Source organism: Ovis aries, chromosome 5 (genome assembly GCF_016772045.2).
Source record: "Ovis aries strain OAR_USU_Benz2616 breed Rambouillet chromosome 5, ARS-UI_Ramb_v3.0, whole genome shotgun sequence".
Taxonomy (NCBI): domain Eukaryota; kingdom Metazoa; phylum Chordata; class Mammalia; order Artiodactyla; family Bovidae; genus Ovis; species Ovis aries.
Window position 1 is genome coordinate 104,702,861 of NC_056058.1, and position 27,540 is coordinate 104,730,400.

The 27,540-nt window shown below is 39.8% G+C and overlaps 1 protein-coding gene across 6 annotated transcripts in view; it reads right to left on the reverse strand.

Moving 5' to 3' along the window:
• Positions 1-27,540, reverse strand: part of FBXL17 (F-box and leucine rich repeat protein 17) — a 513,866-nt gene that overhangs the window by 225,545 nt on the left and 260,781 nt on the right. The window lies entirely within an intron of this gene.

Here is a 27,540-nt window from a genome sequence, read left to right on the forward strand (position 1 = left end):
CTCAGCGATCAGTGCAAAGAAAGAGGAAAACAACAGAACGAGAAAGACTAGAGATCTCTTCAAGAAAATAAGAGATACCAAGGGAACACTTCATGCAAAGATTGGCTCGATAAAGGACAGAAATGGTAGGGACCTAACAGAAACAGAAGATATTAAGAGGACGTGGCAAGAATACACAGAAGAACTGTACAAAAAAAGATCTTCACGACCAAGATAATCACGATGGTGTGATCACTCACCTAGAGCCAGACATCCTGGAATGTGAAGTCAAGTGGGCCTTAGAAAGCATCGCTACAAACAAAGCTAATGGAGGTGATGGAATTCCAGTGAAGCTATTTCAAATCCTGAAAGATGATGCTGTGAAAGTGCTGCACTCAATATGCTCAGCAAGTTTGGAAAACTCAGCAGTGGCCACAGGACTGGAAAAGGTCAGTTTTCATTCCAATCCCAAAGAAAGGCAATGACAAAGAATGCTCAAACTACCGCACAATTACACTCATCTCACATGCTAGTAAAGTAATGCTCAAAATTCTCCAAGCCAGGTTTCAGCAGTATGTGAACTATGAACTTCCAGATGTTCAACCTGGTTTTAGAAAAGGTAGAGGAACCAGAGGTCAAATTGCCAACATCTGCTGGATCATCAAAAAAGCAAGAGAGTTCCAGAAAAATATCTATTTCTGATTTATTGACTATGCCAAAGCCTTTGACTGTGTGGATCACAAGAAACTGTGGAAAATTCCTCAAGAGATGGGAATACCAGACCACCCGACCTGCCTCTTGAGAAACCTATATGCAGGTCAGGAAGCAAGTTAGAACCAGACATGGAACAACAAACTGGTTCCAAATAGGAAAAGGAGTTTGTCAAGGCTGCATATTGTCACCCTGCTTATTTAACTTAGATGCAGAGTACATCATGAGAAACACTGGGCTGGAGGAAGCACAAGCTGGAATCAAGATTGCCTGGAGAAATATCAATAACCTCAGATATGCAGATGACACCACCCTTATGGCAGAAAATGAAGAGGAACTAAAAAGCCTCTTGATGAAAGTGAAAGTGGAGAGTGAAAAAGTTGGCTTAAAGCTCAACATTCAGAAAATGAAGATCATGGCATCTGGTCCCATCACTTCATGGGAAATGGATGGGGAAACAGTGGAAACAGTGTCAGACTTTATTTTTTTGGGCTCCAAAATCACTGCAGATGGTGACTGCAGCCGTGAAATTGGAAGTTATGACCAACCTAGATAGCATATTCAAAAGCAGAGATATTACTTTGCCAACAAAGGTCCATCTAGTCAAGGCTATGGTTTTTCCAGTGGTCACGTATGGATGTAAGAGTTGGACTGTCAAGAAAGCTGAGTGCCAAAGAATTGATGTTTTTTGAACTGTGGTGTTGGAGAAGACTCTTGAGAGTCCCTTAGACTACAAGCAGATCCGACCAGTCCATTCCAAAGCAGATCAGTCCTGGGTGTTCTTTGGAAAAAATGATGCTAAAGCTGAAACTCCAGTACTTTGGCCACCTCATGCAAAGAGTTGACTCATTGGAAAAGACTCTTCCCTCATTCTGGCACAGAGCTCCTAAAATCCTTAGAATTCCCAAAGCACTGAGAGATACAATTTTGTCTTCTGTTATGTTAGGAAAGTGACTTTTGGATCCCATTTAAGGAAAGGGCTGATGGCCAGGAGAACCAACCCTGTCATTAGATTACTGGAATGTTCTGTCCCAAACTCTTTCCCCTACCAGCTCCGGAATGGGGGGTTGGGGGGGCCGAAGGTCTAACTCATGACTTAGTCAGTGGTACCAAAGTAATGAAGCCCCATAAAATCTGAAAGGATGGTGTCAGTAGAACCTATGGGTGGTGAGCATGTGGAGGTCTGGGGAAAGTGGCCAGATGGTATGGACGGGAGCGCCTTGGCCTCTCCCCATCCCCTGCCCTGTGCGTCTCTTCCATTTGGCTGTTTGTGAGTTCCATTCTTTTATAATAAACCAGTAATCTGGTAGGTAAAATGTTTCTCTGAGCTCTGTGAGCCGATCTAGCAAGTTAATTGAACCCACTGAGGGGGGACATTAGAACCTCCAGTATGTGGCCAAGTCACTCAGAAGCACGGGTAACAGCCTGGGCTGCAACTGGCATCTAAAGAAAGGGTGCTCTTCTAGGACCAAATCCTTCACTTTGGAATCTGATGCTACTCTGGGCAAACAGTGTCAGAATTGAGTTGAACTGCAGGATGCCCAGCTACAGGTGTCAGAGCTTGTTTTTGGCATGGGAAAGTAACTGCGCATGTTGGAACCAGTGATCAGAATCCTTACCAAACTTGTCCATTGTTTCCTTCTTACTCCCGTCTTCCAGTTTCAGTTGGCCTCTCTCTCTGTGTTTCTCCATGCTCAAGATTCTCAAATTCTAAAAGGAACCTCCCTTATTCTATTTTACCCCAAAGTCATTGTCACCTTCTCCTTTCACCTTCTTGAATACAGGCCAAAGCATTTAAACTTGCTGTCCTTTCGGTCTCATCTTTCACTTACTCATTGGTACATCATAGTCTAGTTTCCATCCTTCACATATTAGAGTATACTCCAGCAGAGCTACCTAAGTCGTACAATCTCCTGAGTCTATCTCAGGATCAATCCCAAACAGCTTGTGCAACATCTAGTTTTCTGAAACGCCCCGTTCGTGAAGCCGTCTTCTCTCTGGCAGCATCAGATTGGCTCCCCTGTCTTTCTGACTGTTTCTTAGTCTCCCAACATGTGTTAGAGGAACTCCGTCAGCGCCCTCGAATGGGGTAACCTCGTTTATGCAAGTGATGTGTGTGTCGTTCTTCCTGAGTGACTCCCAAATGCCTCCTTGGCCCTGATCTTTATCCATAATCTTTATGCCTGTGACGCTTCTCTAAATAAACTTCAACTGAGATCTAACATGTCTAAAAATAGTCATCATCTATATTCCCTCATACCTTATTTTACCAAACTAAAGTTTAAGAGAGCTCACGTGACAAAACATAAAAAGTAAGAGCGGTAAAAGAATTCTTACTGACACCCCCTAAGCCCTCCCAAAATGTGATATAAATGAGAGAGACGTTACTGCAAATCCAAGCAGGAGCAAAAGCAAGTCAAGAACAGTTACAATGTCATGATCTGCAGAAACATTCCTAGAGAGGACGACAGAGAGTCTTCAGCCATATCTTAATCTTAACCGCCAAGTCATTTCCCATTAACTCCTTTGCGTTAGAAACACTTAATATGTCTTAGAGGCAAACTAAGGGGCACTCAACCTTCTCGACATGAAATATGTTGCTTTCAGCAGAAAAATATTATAGAGCTAAACAAAAAAGGACCATACCTGAAGTGAAAAAGACTTTTCAAAAAGGTAAAATCACAGTAAAAATTACTGAAAAACATGTGCTTCTTTAATGATAGCCCTTTTTTCATTTACAGATATTTTTAGTTCAGGAAGAACACATTAAGCCCTAAGTCAAGTTATTAAAGCTAGAAATACCAGTAAGGCTATATTTTAATGCAATTTCATAGCAATAGCTGGTTAAATGGCAGAGTAAAGAGGACAAAATAAAAAATGGAAAATTTTGTGTCTGTATCACTACATTTGGAACACAAAACCTAGGGAGAAATCATGCTTAATGGATAAAGACTGAACGGCATTGGTTTTGAAATTTCAGAGCTAAAGTGGGTAAAGGTGGGAAGAGAAGAGTATTTTAAACATCGGTGACCACCTTGCCTACGCCCTGAAGCATCTATGAAGACGTGAGATATAAGTTATAGAAAAGAAAATGTTACTCATGACTTTAACTACTTTCAACGATAAGATATTATCTACAGGGATCTAAACTGAAGACAAAACCTACCATGAAAAACAGTACACAAGAGAAAATGAAGAACCACCTAAACGTAAAAATGAAGTAATTAACGTGTTCTATGTGGAAGACTCAGCAGAGCAAGATGAGGAAACAATATAGCAAGATTTTAGAGCATAAGCTAGTTTTCCTACAATGCAACATGTTAAGGCCTTATTATGGAAAGCATTCAGTACTATGTTTACAAAGTGTTTTCTATAATGAAATATGGAATAACATAGATACAAATTCTTATCAAGGATTAGTTCAATCCTAATGAAATCAGGCTCCAGGAGCTTTTACCTAGGGAAGAAGGGAAAAAACCCAGGGGGCTGGAGGAATGACACTTACAGCTTCTATGCCTGTCTTATAATAAGACGCTGTGCGACTAGATCACGCAAAGCCAAGATTAAAACCTTTTCTTGCCAGAAAAGGAGGAGGACAGAAAGCTATGTAGAGGCTCATTCACTCTTCACCCAACATTTACCTATCGCCCACTGACTGCCAGACTCTGTACTAAGTAGTAACAAGGACAGTCCTCTCTTTACAGAAACAGACAAAAACCCAGAAGCCTGATGAGTGTGATCACAGAGGTTTGTGGGGTGCTCTGGAAGCCTGGGGAGATATACCTAACCCAGCAGGCTCTTTTGTTTAATGTGAAAGACTGAAATTAGAATTCTAACACAATTAGGATTAGGTTTGGATAAAATGCCCATCGACTGAGTTCCACAGAAGAGGAAACTGCATTCAGGAATAACTGGAAGCAGGGCCAATGAAGTCCTCCTTTCTTTGTGTTTCTTTCCACTTCTCTCTACACATGGGCTTCATCCTTTCAGAATAATTTTCTGCAAAACTCAGAACCGCAGCTGAGGAAGCTCCAGGGTTGACACCTTCCCAGGTGTCACTGGCAACTGTGAACTGTGTTTACAGTTGATTCAGAACAATCACTGAACAGGCCCTCTCAGGAACACCACCTCAGAGGTCTGAAGTCAAACCCTTCTGATGTCTGAGAAGATGACGGCTCAGGAAATGGCACCCCACTCCAATATTCCTGCCTGCAGAATCCCATGGACAGAGGAGCCTGGTGGGCTAGAGTCTATGGGGTTGCAAGAGTTGGACACAACTTAGCAACTAAACCACCAGTCCTATTTCAGCAGGAACTGCACTTCCTGGGCATGCTTTACTAGAATACCGGGTGCCTCCTAGTGAGGCCAGAGGGAAACTTTACTGACCACCTTAATTATATTGCTAAAAAATAATATGTGTAATGAGGGGGCAAAGTGATCCTGAAACTCTCTCCACAAGCGCCTTTTCAGAATTTTGCACATACTCCTGATATAGTAAGTCTCAATATATAATCGTTGACTCCCGATTAAAAATATAAATAATGCATTTGGTATCTCATGTTCTAGAAGCCACAGGGCAAAGTTCCAATGCTTTTAAAGACAAGACATTCCTTACCTGTGTCTTAATCCTCAACGATATACAAGGACCAGAGAAATTCATTTGAAAAATACACAATGCCCTCAAATTCAAAACTTCCATCATTATTAACCTGATTGGAAAAGTTCAATGTGTAATTATAGACTCACTGGGGAAAACATAACCAAAGCGGTTATAAACATCGGTATGGTTACCACGTGGGTGCAAGCAGTGAGGTCTGGGGATCACCTCCCAGGGAATTTAGAAGCAGCCAACTCACCTTGCATTTCTGGTCAGGTAAAGCAGGCTGGTCTCATGTTTACTACCCCGCGATTGCAATGGGCCTCATTTACACAACAATTACTTAGAAGCAACTCCTCTGAAATGCATTGTGTGATTAATTGACTTGGCTTCAGGAATGCAAGGTTGTTTCTACACTGTTGTTCACTTCAACCTAATGCCCCCTAGAGCACAGATCCAATTAAGAAGCAAGGCAGGGAGGCAGACTATTTCTATGACACAGAGCACTTTCGACCGGGACTGAACACCACCACCTACTGTCTGCAGGCTCTTGATTTATTCAGAGCATCCCTGTGACACTGGGGGCATGGGGGATGGAACTGAGCCGGCTTTCAAGTAAATATCTTAGAGGAGAATTAAAACCAGACAAATTTAACTTATTAAGAGGTACTCTTTACCACAAAACCTAACAAAAGCTAAAACTTTATTTTCTCATAGAAATACAAAGGATAATGATCTGGCTTATGGATTATTCTGGTATGTAATGAAAGAATTCTCTTCAATGAGATGTTTCCAACCATTGTTTCTCCATTGGCAGGGGAAACCATCCTTAAGTTTTCACAAGGATTTGCATTTCCCATTCTTTTAAGGAGAAATCACCCACTTAGGTATTAGAGGCCAAATCTACAATCAGCTGAGTCACATACAAAAGGCCCGTGCATTCTGAGAAATCAGGGCCCTATCTCCTCTGTGACAAAGGGCATGGGACAGTCACATGTAAGGTCACCGTATAATCTCAGGCTCAGACAGTATTCGAGTCTGGCAAGTGAGGTCCAAGTTGCTTCCCCTGGCCCCACGCAGTCTGAACCCATCCAGCTTCCTTTCCTTTTCTCTCTCTTCTCCAGTGACTCTCCACTCTGCCTACTTCACCATGCTCTAGCGCCCTCTGGGCTGCAAGTTCACTAGGAGGAAAAAGCGTATGCCCAACTCTCAATTCTACATACAACTTGAGGCCAAGTGGCTTCCTGGTGGACCAGATCTCCGAGTTACCAGCACAGGGCCCCAGAGGCAAGACAGCTGGAAGCAGGAGGCACAGTGGTAACTCTGCCTGGGCCTCTGCTCTCTGACCTTGGGAAAGCTGCTGAGTGTCTCTCGGCCAGGTGCATCCTTACACTCACGGACACATGGAAAATAAGAAGGGCTGCAGGAGATCTCTCAAAGTTGCTTTGGGAAATCAAAGCACTAAAGCACTACAACTGTGACGCAGAAGTGGGTCAAGCAGGGACTATGGGCTCAGACTGCCTGGTTCAAACCTCAGCTGGGTCATTTCCTAGCCATAAACGCCTGGTTTCTTATGTTTAAAATGGTGATACACCTCATAGCATTGCTATGAAAACTGAAGTAGTCAATACTATCAATATACCTAGGAGAACCCTCGGCACGTATCAAATGTTAGCTGCTCTCGTGGTCATTCTAAAACATTCCAACTACAGACAGGTGTATGAAGCCACCAGACACACTGCCTCTGTTCAGAATAGATAAAATTTCACACAGTAGCAAACTTTTCTGCTGATTTCAAGTTTTCTCACTTCCTGGCAATATTCCTTTATAATCTGCAGTGTGCTAGAACATGAGCTACAGTGATAGCCCCGAGTGATCCATGAGTTCCTTTTTGTAAAACATCAACTAACAATAGCAACGAAAACGAGAACTGTAATGAGTATTAGTGTTTTGTCTTCAGTCCCTTTTATAGACTTTATTTCCCAATTTTTGATGAACAACTGAATAATGCTGTGTCCAGCTGTCTTTGACCAAAATTAATAATAAAAGATTATAAAACTAAAGTGAAAAAAGTTGAATTCTTGCAATACTGAGGGGGTAAGCAAAGCCTTTTGGCAGTATCTCTGTAACAAAATTTGTTATTTAAAGAAATGTTGTCAATCAGCTACCTGCACTTGTTCAGGAAGGCAATATTATGTATCAATATGGCAGAAATTTTATGGAATTAATGCCTTATTTTTCCTTGCCCGTGACTTAAAGGAAAAACAATTTTTGAAAAATATAACCCACAAATAATCAGTATTTAAGAAGCTATAAAATATGAAAACTCATTAAATGGGAGCAAACATGCACCTAATGACTCTTTTTGGAGGAGGAAAATAAACACTAGACCCCCTCTCTCTAAGGCTTCACACCCAGGCACACAGAGTTAAGATAGCAACTATTTTCATCATACATACAGGCATATCCATTTTGCATTCCTTCCCTAGCTCTGTGTATACTTGCAAAACATTGCTTTCTAGGATTTTCCCACTTGTGAAGCAAAACATCAGTTTCAGAGTTGATGAAACCATTCACCTACAGGTAGCTTAAAGTATATGGGAAATGTAAATGTTCTCATTAAATATAATTAATCAGGACCAAAAATATATATGGCAGAATTGTACCAAAACAGACCAGGCAGTCCTATACAGGCATCTGGGTTTGGACAGCAGCTCTGAGCATTATCGGTATGAAAGATCTGTTCCACACCTCAGCTAGGAAAAAGAAAAAAAGCAACTTTGAAAATGGAAAAGAGTTTCAGGCTGATTTTCATAAGAAAGGTGGGAAACTCACTGTTTAATCGTTTCTACTTAGCAAAGAATTTATCTTTCATATTCTTATAAAGTGGCTTTCTTCTGTGTTATCAATAAAAACACTGACCTTCCTCCTGGAAGGTTAAACTTCTAACTTCTGTTTGAAACGCTAGAGTGCCTTTTCTCAGAAGAAATGCTACATATACGTGCCGCGAGCAATGAAAAGAATACACCATCTCCCCGACCCTTCATTAGTCAGAGAATCTTGGCAACAGTGATGCCGCTTGTATACCGTCTCTGCATGAAAAACTGGTTTCAAAGGTAACCTTGCCAAGGGCTATGTCTTGGCAAAAAGAAGCCAACTTTACTTTTCTACCAATCGGTTTGCTCTGCATGAGAAACAGGTGTTATGGTATGAAACGGGGCTCAGAGCAGTAGCTCACTAAAACTCACCCCCAAATAAGTTTCATCTGGAAAAAAACACAACTCTGAGATAATAAGCCTGCAGGGCTGACATGTTTTTGCAAAATGCAAATCATGAAAACTGGTTAAGGGATTAAATGCTCTTTTGCAAAAATGACCATGGAGATTATAATCATTAATTAAAATCATGTAAATAATTTTCTGAAAGAACTCTCCCTTTTTATCTCATAGGTTTCAAACAGTCTAATGGTAAAAAGGTTTAGTCTCAGAAGAGATTCTCTAATTAAAACTAGAAATCTGGTATAATTAATAAGTGTCAGTCTGCAATCTCAACCACTTAGTAAAGGCAGAGAAGTCAAATGCTGATGTTCTATAGAAACTCCAACAAAATCTCCAAGAAAATGAAATTTTTATAGCCTCTATTTCCTATCTATACAATAGGTGTCCCAGATGGGACTAGGCAATTGTTAAATGGATAAATATTTTAACACTGACAATTCCTATATGCCAGTTTTATTCATTTTTCTTTCTCTTTGGAGTTTCAGCTTGACCCACAAGTCAGCATTCAGTGATTTAACTGGGTTTACATTTTTTAATTTTCTAAGTCTTTGATTCTTTCACCCCCAAATCTCCCAGTATCATCTCCACCCAGAGATGAACCAGAGCAAAAAAGACAGGACAAACTCAACATATCCATTCCGAACGCTGATTACCGTATCTGCACAGTCCCTGCTTCTTCCTTCCCTGCACTGGATGTTCCGACTCTAGCGCAGTTTTACTGTTTACAAGTTTAATTTATCTCCCAGGTAATAGCTCAAAGAACAAGGGAAACTGGGTTTTCAGGAACGAAGTTTCTGGTATATAACTTGGTCTGCAGTTAAGCACACCGAGGTTAGGAAAACCGATTACTGCTATCAGGCAACATACACCACATTCATCAAAACCCCACGTGTCATCACTTGGTGGCTTGCCCTCCTTTTTCAATAGCCCTCGACTTCTCCTGGGAATCCACGGGTTCTAGAAATAGACTCCATCCGGGGCTCGCGGACCCAGCCCCAGATCCTCAACTCCTGGGTCAGCACGTTCTCCACGTCTGCCCGCACGCAGCTCCCCAGTGCAGGGGTCGGCTCAGGAGTGTGCAGGCTCTGTGCAGCCTCCCCGGATGCCCTTTCCAGCTCTGGCCCACGTGGGTGCAGAGGTCAGCTGCGGGGGGAAGGCCTGTGAGACGCTGAAGATGAGAAAGTCAGGAGAATCCCGGGGAAGGCAGCGGGGGCTGTGGGATGAAGGACGCTCGGAAGCCCACCCCTCCTCTGGGGCTCTGTTTCCACGGGCCAGAATGTTCCTGACTGAATGAGTGTGAGTGGCTGTTCCTCCCTGTAATGCAAAGCAGCCAAACCAATATAAACGTATAGAGGGTATACAACTCAATCACATGGAAAATTATAAGACAGCATGTTAGAGATGAGGTATGCCACTCGGATCCCCGTCCAAGCAAGGTCTTGCTGCCAAATATGGGGTGGGGTCAGCACCTGCTCTGCTGTGGACCTGGGCTTTTGGGTCAGCCTTGGCTACAGGGAGCTGGCTCACCCAAGCAGCAGCCGTCCGCAGGGACAGAAAGACCCTTCTCCACTTCAGCCCTGAGCAGGACCCCGGACAGCAGTCCAGCTCCCCAGGCTGCGTGGAGGGCTTGGCAGCACCCGCATCACGGTCTGAATTTCCCCTGTGCCCAATACCCCCTTCTCACTTGCTTTCACAGCAGTTGATCCCTCACAAACATCTTAGACCCCAACCAACCTCCCTCTCAGTGTCTGCTGCCAAAGAACCCAACAGTATCGCCTTTCACATTAAAACACACCATAATAAAATAAGAAAACAGAAGCAATATATATATATGAAACCACATGTGGGAAATCCTCACCTGAATTCCTATAAACCAAAGGCACAGCAGATTTTCTTCTACTCCACCCAGCACTCTGCTTTTCTAACCTTTCTTTGATAATAGTTTCCATCCACCACATATAGAAATCTTGGTAGAGGAGGAAGGAATTATTTAACAAATCAGAGTAATACAATTAAGTTGGCTGAGAACCTACTGAAAATTGACAAGGCCTGTGAGCAAAGTGATATTTCCCAAGAGTCACCAATTTTGCTTTTTTTTCAAAGTCAGTTTGAATGCTGCAACAACTTTTTCTCATTACTGCACCTTTTTATTTAAGGGGATTTGCTGTATAATCTAAGTAAGATTTTAAGTATAGGTGATAGGGAAAATATGTTTTCTATCAAAATATGCTGTGAAGCAAACTTACACGAATCCTACTTTTTAATTAACTGCCATCATAAAGTTGGAGATCAATTGAACAATAAAAAGATCACACCTGGGAATGCAGATTTTCTTTAAAACTAATCTTGTTAAAAGTATAAATAACTTTGATAAAACAATAATTTAGGGATTCTATTCTTGTTTCCTCATCACATTTCTTGCTTTCTAACCTTGAGAGATGTTCATATCCCCAAATTCATGGACATTCATCCATCCCGTTTTGCTGACTTCTCTAAAACTCTACCATTCCCCGACACTCTTCTTCCTTTGACTCCTAACACACAACACTCTTTTCCTCTTTTTACTCTCATGTTTTTGTACTTTCCGGCTCATGCTCTCCCACCTGGTCATTGAAAGACATCCCTTAACACCTGGTCCAGGGGCCCCCCCTCCCCTTGTTAGTCTATAAGCAGTCTCTAGGTTTTACAACCATATCTATGGTTCTGAAGCAGCACCTCTCTACAGATTACTAACACACAGACACATACAACCCACTCACACACAGATCACTCAGAACACTTGAGAGGAAAGCCTCAAAGGCAACTCCAATTCCACATGCCAACGGCAGAACTCTTGACAGCCCTTCTCCCAGACGGCCTGTCTCAGAGGACGGCTTTGCTCTTCATCCTGGACTAAAAACCAACTGAGAAGTCTCAGTGACATCTCACCCCTTCTGCCTCAAATTCAAATCCATCATCAAGTCCTGTTAGTTCTGCCTCCAAACTTGTGTGTCAAGATAAACTCTTCTTTTTATTTATTTTTTCAGCTACTGAAATGTAAAAGCCAGTTTTAGCTCATGGGCCACACAGACACAGGTGGTGCATCAGAGCGGAACTCCATGCTGTGGTGGAATGACCCAGGTCTTATAAGAAACAAACTACATACCTTTCTACGCTTGCATCACTTCAAGATATTTTAAGGGGTTCTCTGACGTCTGGTCCTATTTTACTTTGTGGATTGTTATACATTAACACAACACATATACACACACTCACCATTGTGGGGGGGAGGGTGGTGTACATTAAAATAACCAGCAAATTAACTTGCGCCACCGAGTTTTGAGTCCCCCCCCCCCCACCCCCCGCCTCTGGGGAGAGTGGCTCTGCTTAAAAGAATCACTTCTCTTGCCATCTTGATTAAAATGAAGACTATCACAGTGAGACAAAGCAAACTACTAAACCAAACAAAACCTTCCACATTCAACTACTTATCTGTATGAATTCAGAATTCTCTGAAATGTACAACCGAAACAAAATATAGAAATGGATTGAAAGCTAAGGCTAATGTTGTTTTGCAACTCCTATACAAAACACATAATTTAAAACTAATAGTAATAATAACAAAAGTAAGGAACATTTACTGATTGCTTACTATAGACCAGCCCCTTTGCATTTTGAATTATTTCTTGAGTAAATATTGCATACATTTGAGCTTATATGACAAAATTATAGTTTTTAAAAATCACATTTCTCTGTTTTCTAGCCTGGAATTTGTATACAATTTCATTTGGAAAAGGAGATCCATTTTTATTTCTCCTTTAATACACCACCCACTCGGGCATTTTATTGCATAGTCTTACTGGCTGCTACTCTACTGTCCATTTTCAGTGAAACTTTCTTCTATAGGCAGGCTGTTAAGTATGCTCCTTGAGGTCAGGCATCACACCTTATGCCATTTCTCCTACTCCGTAAATATGAAATAAATATCCTATACACTCTCCTAAAACAGGGCTCAGGCCAAAGGACCCTTCCAAGAAGTGGACTGCTACTTATAAAAGTGAATTTTTAACTTAATCTGTGAGCTCCATACATCTCCATTTGCTTAAAATGCATTTCAATTAAATTGAGGTGCATGTAATTGTTCCTGTAAATATTTAATAAACTCTAATCCGTATACTACATTGCAGATTTGAATAGTCTCTGGTAGCAAAATAAAACATTTAGCTTTAGTAGTAGTAAAAAATAATCATTTTTTTTGTTAATCTGGAGTCAGAAGCGCTACTGTTGTGCCATGAGTTCCTGCTTCTTTTGCTAATCTATGTGTCTAACTCTTCTGTCCAGAAAACACAGTATCCCTCTTCTGTTTATATCCTGGTTTTAGCCTTGGCATCTGCTAGGCTGAGAAAAATAGGTGAACACAATGACAATAGCCGAATGACACCAAGACTCAGCCTGGAGAAACCAGAGTGAGGTGGGTCTATATTTACACAAATAAGAAAACTTACAAAGAAACTGTCTATAGGTCTCATTAAAGACTTTCCTGAAATGAGTACACAAATAAATTAAATACCAGAGGGATTTCGATTAAATACCAGAGGGATGAATGTTTCCCAAAGGGAAGAGAAGTAAAATAATCAGTAAGTACTGGATTTGTGCACACTGTTAAGATGTATTATATATTTTAGAGAATTTAGCTATTTCTGTTTTGAAGGAATAAAGGACAATGAATTGAAGGGCTAATTATAGTATGCTCTCTTCAGTCTCCAAATTAAATATATTATTAATCTGCGAAATAATTATCCAGAGAATCAGCAAAGGAGACAAGAATAAAACATTTCTAAACCATTTACTGTAGATAAATACTAAAATATTCAATTAAAATTTTAACCTTACACATACATAGACTTCTTCACACCCCTTCACTCCCCTCTCCCTGTCCCTATCCCCAAATCCCAAGCATCATACATATTTCCAGGTATGCTTCTATGGAGAGTCAATTAAAATGCAATTTTTATGATTTATTAAAATTGACAAATATTTCCCTATCAAAAAATATCACCTTTTCTGTATTTTACATGCCACATTTTATGACTTATTAAAATTGGTAAATATTTCCCTATTGAAAAAAAAACACCTTTTCTATATTTTATAATACATTCTTATAATAATAGTCCCACTAAAAATCTTAATCTACTTTAAAAAAGTAAAATGCTGTAGCTTAGGGCAGACAATTATCTCCCACTGGAACTAGAGCACCCCTGAGTTTTATAAGAAAATTCAGTCTTGCAACATCTCCTCTCCCCCTATCTTGTCAGTAATTTACTAAGAGCAAAATTTTGTAAGAAAGCAAAGGTGAATCCACTGATGTGAAGCATGAAAATGATTACCAAAGAAGATTTCCTGTGAATTTTTAATAAGAAACTCCATCTTGAAAAGTATCCAAAAGCTAAAAAGGTAATTTATATACTGCTAGATATTCCCTAAGGGTCACTAATGAAAAAATATTAAAGCATGCAGTGTTTAGCATCTGGGTGTCTCAGAAGAATCTCCTTTACCACCCTGAATAGGGAGTGAAGGTGCACAATCCTGCGCTGACAGTTTTTAACAGCTTTTGATTCAGTAATTCCACTGCATTTATATTTGCAAAGATTATACGCAGACCTGAGTGAGTGCTGAGTAGCTGTGTCTAAGGGAAATGACAATAGAATGAGATTCAAAATTTTTAACTCAGTAGGGTGTTTATGTTTTATTCTAATACCTAAGTTTACTTCAAGATGTAAGTAAATGTACAACTGGAAAGAAACAGAGCATGATTTTTAAAAATCAAAGCCATTAATGCTCTTAGAAAGCCATGACTTCAGGATGCTGGAGAAGAACACATCTGCGTGTACTCTAATCTTTCATGTTAGATGCCCATATTCTCCTCCTCTGTAATTCCTCATGCATTCAATGCTCCAAAACAGCAGCATACAGCCTACGGTTTAAACACCAAAATTTGTACTTGCACATAGTATGCTCCCTGAAGCTTGCAAAGAGCCTTGGGCTCTTAAAATGATTACTAGAGCTCAGATATAAAACACAATCTGTGGCACTGAGCAGCACGTGCTACTTCAGTCATTATTTCGTGCAAATTATGCTCCCTGCGACCAGTTAGCTAGTTAATCAAGAAGCAAGGGCAAAACACGAGAGGAAAGCTCTTCTGCACAAACAAGTTACAAAGTCATCTTTCTAATAAAACAGATAAAATTAATTAAGTATCTCTGTGTATCTTATATCCAGAAACTTGTCCAAACCCTGGTAAACTTGGCAATTTCACTTTATATGATCAAGTTTCTGTATCACAAATGCCAGTAGGACAAGTGTAACAGTATATGCTGTTTGGAGAAAAAAATCCAGGAAACCTCTCCCTACTTACTCATCCTATTTCTCTCCTGTATCTTTAAAGAACATCAAAACTATTTCTAAATTCCATATTGTCCATTCACATGGACAATGAACATTTAGAAATTTCTCATTCATGCATAAAAACGTGTCTGTGATTAAACAACAAAAAACAAAAGCTGCCAATGTGCTCCTACTGTTTTATGGGAGAAAGGTCTTTTTGTAATTGAAAATATATTACTTTGAAAATCTGTAAGGGCTCTCAAATTTTGTTCTAAAAACGTTAGTGTCTAAAGCATTTCTCAGGACTAATTATTACATGATTCACTCTGATTAGAAACCTTATGGAAGGTGAAACAAAAAAAAATTATTATAAAAGCCTAAATTTTAAAAGGCTCATATCAAAACTGATAGAAACCAGGGTACAAAAAATAAACCAGTGAGTGACCTCCTATGAGAAGTCAACTTAATATTTGTCTGGGCAGGCCTATTTATTATGCATTTTATCAGAACATTTCAAAATTGGCAGGGAACCAATACTACCAACCATCACTCCAAAGGAAAAAACTTGCTTCTCTAGGCAAATATGGCCAGTGAAACATTAAGTTTTTCTATTTTACATATAAGGAGTCCCTCTTAGAAAGAAAATGTATCATTTATACACTCATTTAAAAATATTAACATGTCACATGCTTACATTCACAGGGGCAGGAAGACACGCATTTTTCTTCCCTATTAAGTATTTCACATGTGCTCATAATCCTGCTTTTGAAGATCTCTAAGCAACTTCTATAAATACCATCAGATGGCAAAGTTGTTTACCTATAATATGAAAATGAAGCAAGAACTGGGAACAGAAATCAGTGGGAACCTCAGACGCTTTCTCACTTAATATGTGGTATTTATTTAACCTTTACCATACTGTTATGAAGAAGGAGAAAGGATGATCTTTATACCCATTAACTGGGAAAACTCAAGCTACATAAAATTTAAATAAATTATTTTGGTAAGCTATTAACAAAGAAACTGGAGAACAGAAGTCTCCTCCAGCTTTCCCCCTACATAGTACAGAGAATAAATCAACTCGGTAGCTATTCAAATTAATGAAATGAAATCTAACATCGAACTGATTTGATAATTTCCTGACAACTGAGGTCATTTTCTCTCCAACAAATCTTAGTATTTGTTGTGTTAGGAACCTTTATGTACAATTTATCATTGTTAATATTAGGCCAGAGGTAATAAATTATAAATGTAGTTACATTTCATTCACAATAAGAGCTGATGTAATGATAAACGGCATCATTCATAGAGTTTTCACCTTTAAGTCAGATGCCAGAACACAATGACACAAATTCAATTATTTGAAAAGAACTAGGAATTTTATGAAGAGAACTGTCTTCTTAGAAATAAGAAAAACTGATAAATCAATTTCCCAGTCAGGTAAAATCAATGCTGAACATGGACACGCTGTCTCTGCCAAAATATGACTTTTAAAAATAAAGATAAAATTGTTGTCTAAAAGTTTAAAATTCTTAACAGCTGAATATACTCTGGGTCTGTTTAAACAGTATGATTACCATATCAATCTAGTTATCTTCCTAGATATACACTCAAGGTGTCTTAGAATGGTTATGCTTGTTAGCAAGTTCGTAAAGACTCCAGAAAATATGATCGATTACTCCAACACAAAATATCCTATGATTTTGTTTATAAATGTTAGTTATCCTTTGCATATGTGCCACAATTTATTTAGGCATTGACAGCCTACATAGGAAGAACTACCAAAATGATTTTTCAGCTCAGTAAGAAACCATTATTCACTATCAATAACACAGCTCCTGTGCAAATGGAAAATATGGTGTTTTTCAGACATGAGCAGAAACAGCTTTTTAATTCAGACAGTTACTCACATAGGATATCCTCCAGAATGTCTTTGGTGGTAGCTCAAAATTAACACCAAGTTTATAGGGAAACGTTTGTCCCCAAACACCACCAGAAACTGCTTGCATTGCTCTGGAGGGAGAAAGTGTGATAGAGAGCAGAGGGGCAGGGAGAGCGGAGCAGGAGGCAGAGAAGCAGAGGAGAGCCCACACACTGGCCCAGAGCCGGAAATCACATGACCGGGAGCAAGCTCTTGGGAGAGTGAGTTTGGCATCGAACAAACAGACAATGAAACAGGCCTCCCTTAGTTGGGGGTGGGGGTTCAAGCAGCAATATCGGGCCTAGACACTGTTTCCCCATCTATTTGCCATGAAGTGATGGGACCACATGCCATGACCTTAGTTTTCTGAATGTTGAGCTTTAAGCCAACTTTTTTACTCTCCTCTTTCACTTTCATCAAGAGGCTTTTGAGTTCCTCTTCACTTTCTGCCATAAGGGTGGTGTCATCTGCATATGAGGTTATTGATATTTCTCCCAGCAATCTTGATTCCAGCTTGTGCTTCTTCCAGCCCAGCGTTTCTCATGATGTACTCTGCATATAAGTTAAATAAGCAGGGTGACAATATGCAGCCTTGACGTACTCCTTTTCCTATTTGGAACCAGTCTGTTGTTCACTTATCAATTAATTTTGGTACACAGAACATCTCTCATTCTCTTAACTGATATTCTGTAATCTAAAATTTTCCCATGCCTACAACGGTATGGTAAGTTATACCACAAAAATGCAACCACTTTCTCAGTTACCTTACAGAGAGTAAGTTACACCGGGTATGGCTTTACTCCTTGCACTGCAATATACTAACGTTTTAGAATACTGTTCATCTATGGATAATCTATATTAGAGACTAATTTGACAATCTTAATTATCTCAAGGATGCAAGCATTTTAGGTAACACTATTCATAGCATGATTTTTATATCCATATCTCCACCACTAGTAATCTAAATGAAATCACTAAAGGAAAAATTATTTACATATCAGAGTACTGTTTATATATTATAAGTCCTTGTAAAGTTTTTTTAAGATATCTTTAATTTCTAGGTTTTCTTTAGCAAGAAACATTTCATCTGAAGATGGCATCATGTTGAACCACCAGAAATTATTTTTAACTTTTTATTATGAAAAATCTCTAATTAGAAAAAAGTAGAGGAAATAATTTCAAGGAGCATCACACATGCACCCCTGGAGGTCAGCTGTCATTCACTGGGGACACTTCCCATCTCCCTCCGACTGTGAACTGCTTTTAAGAGAATCTCAGAACTTATGTTATCATATTTGTATTTCAAAAATTATCTTTAGTAGATCCTCAGGTTTTAAATATTTACATAATGCAGGGTTTTTGTGGTTTTATTAAACTGTTTATACTTTACCAGGAGTTGGTTTCATAACACAAAACTAAAACATGTTTTAAAAGGACTCTTAGTAGGTGCCCTCTTGGTAATTTATAACATCAAGAGCAGTTTTAACACAGCTAAAATAAGGTGTTTTTTTTTTTTCTTTTAATTCCTGGCTTCTTCAGGTACCTTCTGGCAGGCTCTGATTACAGAATTTGTATTCTGTTTTTAAGAATAAAAATTAGAAAGCAAAGGCAAGTTATAATGCCACAGTTTTAATCAATCACTAGAGCTTAATTTTTCTTTGCTTTTCTTTCAAGGCAAAAATACTCATAAGAAGATCAATTCATTCTTGGAATTTAGATGTACTGAGACAAATTTAGACATTTCACTACAGATATAGATGGAGCCGTAAATATAAAAGATCAGAACATCAGAAATTCCTTAGCAAAAATCTCGGGTAAATTACCACAGTTTTCAGAAGGAAGAAATTTGGGGGTGGGGTGGGGTGTAGAAGACAGTGAATCTCTACACTGCTCTCTAGCTGGTAGAGTTTATTCCCCAAGCCTTTGATGTGAATTTCGGAGAGCTACCAAATGAAAGGGTAAGGCTGTGTCACTTTTACATCAACCGCTTGTTTCTGGGCATGCTAGGAGAGGCATTCAAGAACCTCTTCAGAACTTCGCTTTCAAAGCTTAATTATGAATGGAATAGCGTAGCAGGAAGACAGAGAAATTCAATGTGGGTACACAGACCTCTGTCCACAGGCCAAGATTTTATTTCCAAAAGGACACAGGGCCTTCTCATCGAACAATGCCATGGTTAGCTCATCATACCGACACAGAGCCTGTGCCAGGACATTTAATCTTTCGATGTTCCACTATTCATTACTCCCTGATGCTTGCCAAGGACCAACCAGACTAAGCCCATTCAGGATAAACTTAGTGCTGGACCCAATCAAAAGACTTCAAGGAAAACATGAACAAGTGTTTTGTACGCAGAATCCAGCCGCTGGCAGTGTCTATTAATGTGACACTGTTTCCAGCTAATTCTTCTCCCTTAGAAAACAGCTTTTGAACTAAATCGAGTTACCTCTCTGCTGTATGTTAACACTGTATGTTTAGTTGCTCAGTCATGTCCAGCTCTTTGCGACCCTTCCGACACAAAAAGGAGAGAATGTTTATAATTAGCCATTTTAAAACACACTCTGTGATTTTCCAAGCAATCTTCTCCCACGCCTTGCAATGGCACATGGACAGGGAAACTGGACAACAAGTACCAACTCTTAATCATCGTCTATACTATGTTTTGTTTTTATTTTAATTAACAAAAAATTTTTCAAAAACACTAAAATATAGAATAGAATGTACAAAGGATGCCACTTCAGTTGGGAGAAATGGTAAGGATATACTTGACAAAAAGTTCAAAACAGACATCACAGAGGCAAAAAAAAAAAAAAAAAAAAAAAAACCTTGAGAAAATGGTCTGCCTGACAGGCCTGTGTGAATGGCTTCACCAGTTCCCAGGGCAGCTGCACTCCAGGGCGGAGGCGCTCATTCAGCGCAGAATGTGAGTGGCTGGGACTCAAATGAGATGAGTTCAGTCAGTCTCGGCAGCCTGTCCTCAAGGAATGAGGATTAAATACATCTTTCTTCTTTAAGCTCCCATTACAAACTACTGGGTTTCTGTCTCCAAAGAGCGAGATTCATGGAAATGAAATATGGAGAGACAAGAGGGGTCATCAGCGAAGCTGTGTGTGTGCTCAAACACTCAGTGTTTCTGACTCTTTGAGACCCCACGGACAGTAGCCCACCAGGCTCCTCTGTCCATGGAATTCTCCTGGCAAGAATGTTGGGGTGGGTTGCCATTTCCTACTCCAGGGGATCTTCCCGACCCAGGGATCAAACCCACATCTGTTGAGTCTGCTGACTAGCAGGCAGGTTCTTTACCACCATGCCACCTGGGAAGCCCATCAGAGAAGCTGATTACTCCCCAGACTCTTGACACTGTACTATTTTTAAATATCAAAATTTTTAATGCCTAATCAGTCTCAAATTGGGAAAATAATTTATTACAAGTTTTAATCTCCATTTGGTAGCTCTATCTTAGCAAATTTTTAGAACGGAGGGAACAAAGTCAAGAGTATGGTGATTAAAGAGATGGAACTCAGAGAGCTGAGGTCCAATCCTGATTTCACCACTAACTGGGACCTTAGACAAATTATTTAATCATTCTTAGTTACAAGTTCCTCATTTGTAAAATGGAAACAATGCCTACATTGTGGCTTTGTATTTGGTGTGTATGTGGTGAAGAGATGTCTTTCCATTTCAGCTTGGTCCACCCTGTCGACCTGTCTTACTGCTGGACTTCACTATGGTTCTGCTCTCCTTTATGTTCACAACTGTACACACGACACCAACAATAAAAAACACAAGACAAAAACCCTCCATGAGAAGACACTGCTGCAGACACAGCACAGTGTGGCAACTCTCCCCATGTGTCACTCATGCTTGACTGGCTAAAGAATTCCTGGCAGAAGAAATATTTAAATTATATCATTTATAAGATGGGATATCCTATGAGAAAGCAATTTTCTCATGTCATTTTTTTCTGCCAATAATATATACTATTCTAAACAATGTAAAGTCAGAAGTAATATTAACTAGTAGGAAACGTCAGACATATGATAAACCCCACAATAAAGCCAATCAGAGGGGGAAGAAAGGGTATTTGCCATCGGAATTAGTGGGTACTTTGCAAACACATATACCATCTTGTGAAACTATGGAACTATCTAATTTTTCTGTCTAAAATCCTTACCCTGCTTAAAACCATCATCACTTTGATAGAATTTGGAAAACAATCAGAGCAAAAATGACCCATTTCATCAGCTTTATATAATTATGCAGAAGGTAACCTGTATTCAGTAATTCAATGTCTAAAACTTCTGAAAACTTCCTGCAGCTTATGCTTCGGAGAAGGCAGTGGCACCCCACTCCAGCACTCTTGCCTGGAAAATCCCATGGATGGAGGAGCCTGGTGGGCTGCAGTCCATGGGGTCGCAAAGAGTCAGACACGACTGCGCAACTTCACTTTCACTTTTCCTTTTCCTTTCATGCTTTGGAGAAGGAAATGGCAACCCACTCCAGTGTTCTTGCCTGGAGAATCCCAGGGACGGGGGAGCCTGGCGGGCTGCCGTCTATGGGGTCACACAGAGTCGGACACGACTGAAGCGACTTAGCAGCAGCAGCAGCAGCAGCGTGCTTTTGAGCTGCAGTCATTTTGTTTTCCAGTGGCACGAAGAACTTTCAAATTCAAACAGCATTCCTTAGAAAAACACACAAAGCTGGGCATTGTCTCTGCTTCAAAAATAGTACATTTGTTGTTTTTGTTGCTTTAATGATCATTTGGTCAGGGGATCCTATCATCTGATATTTTCCATGTAAACCTGCCCTAGGAATTTAAGAAACAATAGAACACAGCACTGGTCAGCAGAGGTTTGTGAGCACTTAAACTAAAGAAATCATGTGAGAAGATTAATTTTGAGCTTTCATGTCATGTCACACATTTTATCAGGAAATTTCATACTCCTGCAGTAAAACTTTATTTGTCAACTGTTTCACGGGAAAGATACTTTCTCTTTCATTTACCACAATGCGTATATTGATTTCATCCTAATGGAAGGGATGTTTTAGAAGCTAGTTGGTCTTTTATAGTTAGAAGGATAACAGGTCTCTTCTGCAGTTTTTGTACTGACTTTATTTCACTTCTCAGAAAGTTCCCCTTCATTCATCCTTTTTCTCAGTTGACAACCAAGCAAATCTTAACTTTTTTTTTTTTTACTGATTTTCCTGTTTTATTCCCCTCAAGTTAACACCCTCTTTTCTGCTTCCATGGAACAAACTACCAGATTCTAAGCTGTATGTAGGACATTCTCAAATTTCCTTCATCAATTTTATTCTCTCCATTACCCAAATACTAATTTTACATGCGATTACATTTCTAAATGTTCTTTTTATTAGAAAGGTTACCTACAACAAAAATAGAGAAATTTATCAGTCCTCTAAGACTCCTGAATTTTACAAGGATCACACTAAGATAGAGGTTCAAAATGTCCAATTCAATCAACAGTACTTACTGAGTATCTCCTACAGGGCAGACCCCTGTGCATTCCTGATAAGGAAGAACAAAAGCTTAAGAAATAGTCTCTGTCCTCTGAGGAGCTTTTTGCTTTAGCTGCACAAGTAGGACTAACACACACGAAAATATTAAAAACAGATACGAAGAGTAAAAGGATTCATCCACTGAGAGTAATACGTGATTCATAGTTTTGTGACAAAGCACATGTCACAAAACAACACCTATAGAATGTCACCATTTCTATTAAAAACATATTAAAAATTACTGGAAAGATAGAACTCAGTAAGTAGAAAGAATTTTACCTTTTTCTTCTCACAATTTGGATGTTGGGTTTTTGGGGTTTTCTTAAAGCATGAATTAACAAAGAACCAACGATAAATAAAATAGATTCAGATGGGTGAAGAGAAAAGGCTTCTTGGAAAAGGCAGAACATCATGCTGAGGGCAGGCAGAGAAAGCACACAGCGCTATGAAAGAAAGGCTGTTAGCACTCGCAAAGACTGACACTGTGCCAGTTTGTCTTCAGGAGGTGATTCGGGTAAAACTGTAGCAGAAAAGTTGGACTGCTGTAAACTGGTGAAGGCTTTTAGATAATCTTGTTATTAAGCCATTAGATCTTACATATGTTTCTCAAAGCTGCTTGTAACGATAAGGAAGGTAAAGGAGAAAACATAGCTTTCTTTGGATACATAACCAAGTTACAAACACAAATAGGAAAAATGGGGGAAGCAATTTAAAAAACTCGAAAAGAGAGTTACATTTAACTTTTGATTATCTGTATATCTAAATTATCTGCTTCATTTCTTATCCCAGACAAATCATATTCTTCCCAAAAGGAACTGGACAGAAGACAAGCTTTGCTTTCAATATTTTTGCTGATATAACTAAAGTTAACTAACAATTACACAGACAAAAAAAGAAAATTTAATTTTCACAGAGTTTATATTCTACTTTTAAAAAGGCCATTGAAGTGGGGGAAAAGAAAAAAAACCTTAATATCTCCCTCTATTTATTTGCTTAAGAATACACATCCCCCAAAAATCAAATTGACAGTGACAGAAAAGGAATAAGAAGAGTCTGATGCTTCACAATTTGCAGATTAACTTTACATATTATTTTACTGAACCACTGTGAGAAAGTAAGGGATTAATCCTACTTGAAATAGGGGGAAACGGAGGCTCACAGAAGTGAAGTGACTGATTTCTCAAGGTCACTCAAGTAGTAAGTAAGAAGCTGGGTCTGAAACACAGTTCGAACCTGAGGGCTCTTTCTACTATATCACTGCTACCAACTCCAGCACAGGATGCTGCTGTTTAATCACTAAGTTGTGTCAGACTCTTGCAACCCCATGGACTGTAGCCCACCAGGTTCCTCTGACCATGGGATTTCCCAGGCAAGAATACTGGAGTGGGGTGCTATTTCCTTTTCCCAGGGATCAAACTACCGGCTCCTGCACTGGCAAGTGGATTCTTTGCCAGTGGGCCACCAGGGACGCCTCCACGACAATATGTAGTAGGGGAAAACTGAAAGCGTAGAATAACCAAAGCAGGAGAGCATTCCACTTCTCCTAAACGTGAAAATAAAATACAACTTAAAAGACAGACAGTAACAGGTGCCAGCAAAAATGTGGAGAAACTGGAGGCTTCATACACTTCTGGTAGGACTATCAAACAGCACAGCCACTATGGAAAAGGGTCTAGAGTTCCTCCAAGTATTATACTTGCAGTTACCACATGACCCAGCCATTCCACTTCCAGACAGACAGATAAATAGATAGATGGATAGAAATAAAGAGGACATATACAATATGTATATTTTATATATTATAAACACAATTTTAAGCACACCTGTAAAATATTTTATATATATATATATATAAAATCTCCATTGCATCAGAGATGCCATCCAGTCATCTCACCCTCTGATGCCCTCTACTACTTCTGCCCTCAGTTTTTCCCAGGATCAGACTTTTCCAATGAGTTAACTGTTGGCATCAGATGACCAAAAGACCAGTGCAGTGGACATGAACTTGGGCAAACTTTGGGAGATGGCAAGGGCCAGACGAGGCCTGGAGTGCTGCAGTTCAGGGGGTTGCAAAGAGTTGGGTATGACTGGGCAACTGAACAATAAATATATAAAAAAAATCTCCAAGGGAAATGAAAACATCTGCCCACATAAAAACTTACACATAAATGTTCGTAACAGCATTATTCCACATAGCCACAAAGTAGAAACAACTCAAATGTCTATTAACTAATGAATGGACAAAATGTGGGATATATATCCATTCAATGGAATATTACCTGACAATAAAAAATGAAGTACAAACAGGTGCTACGACATGGAAGAGCACTGAAAACACTGTGTGACGTGAAAGAAGCCAGACACAGAAGGCACAGACGATTAGCCACTGATAGACCTGCCCAGCACAGGGAAGTCTGCAGAGACGGAAAGGAGGCAAATAGTTGCCAGGGGCTGCGGAAAAGGGATAATTGGGAGAGACCGCTATTAGTTACAGGGCTGATGAAATACCCTACAGTTAGCTTGTGGTGATGGTTGTAATATAATAAATACACCTCACTACTACTACTAAGTCACTTTAGTCATGTCCGACTCTGTGCGACCCCACAGACGGCTGCCCACCAGGCTCCCCCATCCCTGGGATTCTCCAGGTGCGAACACTGGAGTGGGCTGCCATTTCCTTCTCCAATGCATGAAAGGAAAAGTGAAAGTGAAGTCGCTCAGTCGTGTCTGACTCTTAGCGACCCCATGGACTGCAGCCCACCAGGCTCCTCCGTCCATGGGATTTTCCAGGTGAGAGTACTAGAGTGGGTTGCCATTGCCTTCCCCAAATACACCTTAAGATGGTGAATTTCAAGATATGTGATATACATCCAATAAATGTGCCATTTTTAAGAGCTGGAAGAATTAAAAGCAGAAAAATTTTTTTAAATAGGAATTTTTACAAAAATAAATTATACAGAATTTTTCCCTGACAACCTCTCAACTTTAAACCCAACTGTAAAAGTGTATTATTTGATATCTTTTGTTCACTGAGATTAAAAAAATCAAAGTTTTTAAACTATGATTAACTATTATATAAAACAATTCCGTTTCGTCTGTGGCTTGAAAACGTCATTTCACTAAGCTTCTTTAAAACATTCTTTTCACTCCATAAGTCTTAAAGACAGAGAAATAAAAAGGTGAATTACAGAATTCAAGCTGCCTTTATGAAATACTTCATTTGAAAGAATATGCGGGAACGGGTAAAGCAGAAGACATTTGTAAAGGGACAGGCGGCACGTACATAAAGTGAGCACACCTCCTGGGAGCCTAAAGGGCTCTGACCGGTGAGGATGGGCACACGTGTGTGTAGGGCTGACTCAGGTAAGGCTGCCCCACATCTTTCTGCTCATCTTTCTCTGACATGTATCCTAGCCACTGTCTGCCAAAATACACTTATTTTGATGCTGTTTTTATTGAAATTGAATTAATTATATCCTAGGGAATAAAATAAAAATTTTTTCTAAGTCTTTATTCCTATTTTTCTAAAACTTGAGAACCTATCCTATGAAATGTAATACTATCCTGTTTCATTGTTACACACATGCTTACTCCTCTAGAGAAGTATGGTGTAGAGCGAAGTGCAGAACAGGAGAGCCAGGCTTCCTGAGCTCTGTTCCTGGCTCTGCAAACTGATTAGCCACGGCTCTATGAGCCCAGGTAAGTCAGTCACTTGACCTGCCTGGGGTCAGGTTCCTCATCTTAAGCAGGAAAGTAATCATAACTTCCTTGCAAGCTTGTGTAAAGATTAAATGAATTAACAAATACATATATATATAAAGCACTCTGATCAGTGCTGTGTACATGATATGGCAGCAGCACAGCCTAAGAGTCAGCTCATTCCTTAGTAATGGAAACAGGAACAATCCGCAGTCCCTCCCTTTATCTGCAGCCTACGCTAGGGTCAGCCTTGGTCCAGCTGGGCATCTAGGCTCAGAGAGCACAGCACATGCGCAGGACGGCTGCCTCTGTTCCCTGGCCCACCCACTTCACAGAAAGCACCTTGTGGCTCCGTATCAGAGAGGAGGAGTATTGGGACCATCACTACAGAAAGACAGCAATATCCCCCGAAGATAATCCTGTCCATAAATGAGCAGTTTTAATTCCCAATGTTCCTTTTTACTACTCATTGCCTCCATTTTCTATCCTGTTCCTGATTTATAGGAGCCTTTTAAGTATTTCTTTCTCTAAAATTACACACGACGATCATTCATTGCTGTACTACTTAAGAAAGGTCACTTGGATTGGAAAGGAGAAATCAATCTTAAAGAAACTGACCTAGAATATTGAGTATGTCCTTTCACAAAAATGCAATGAAAATTTCTGTAGCCTTTATGATGATAAAATAATAAAATTTGTTCATTACATACACAATGCTGATATACAGAATATTGCCTCCTTGCCTAAATATAGGAAGGTCTCAGTTTTCTGAACAGAAGGAAATGGAAAAGGCAATGGACTAGAAAAAGAACAAGCTTTCAAAAACACTCAACACCTTGGAAACTCCATTCCTTAGCTACAGTTTAGTACAGCAACATGGGGTTTTATGTGGGCCAAGACCAGTCATCAAGGGAGGACAGTCTCTCTTCTTTTTAGTTCCACATACAATCCAAATTGACTATAACCTTAGACTATATGCTAATCTCCACTCCTATCATTCAGGTCCACACCATAATCATATTTTACTTAAGCTAATAGAACACTGCCTAACTAACTTCTCTCCATCCTTTCCCTGGTACTGTGTATTCACTACTCACCAGCCAGCATGATTATTTTAAACCATAAATGAGATCAGGTCACTCTCTCAATTAAAACCTTCCAATAGATCTTCAGCACATGTAGAAAACCAAACCTCTTCACATGACCTACAAGGCCCCACATAATCTGCCTGCTGCTGAGCACCTCAACCTTTGACGGTCTCCCTGCTTCCTTCAAGGACTCTGCTCTGGGTATACTGCTCTTTCTGCTTCTCAAGCACACCACTGTGGTTCTGACTCAAGGCCTGTATATTTGCTCTCTCCTCAGTGATCCCCACAGCTCACCCCCTGACTTCACTCCGGCCTCTGCTCCAGCGCTAGCTCTCTAGTGAGGCAGACCTTTTCCCCAGCTGGAGAAAACTGCAAATCGTATTCCCC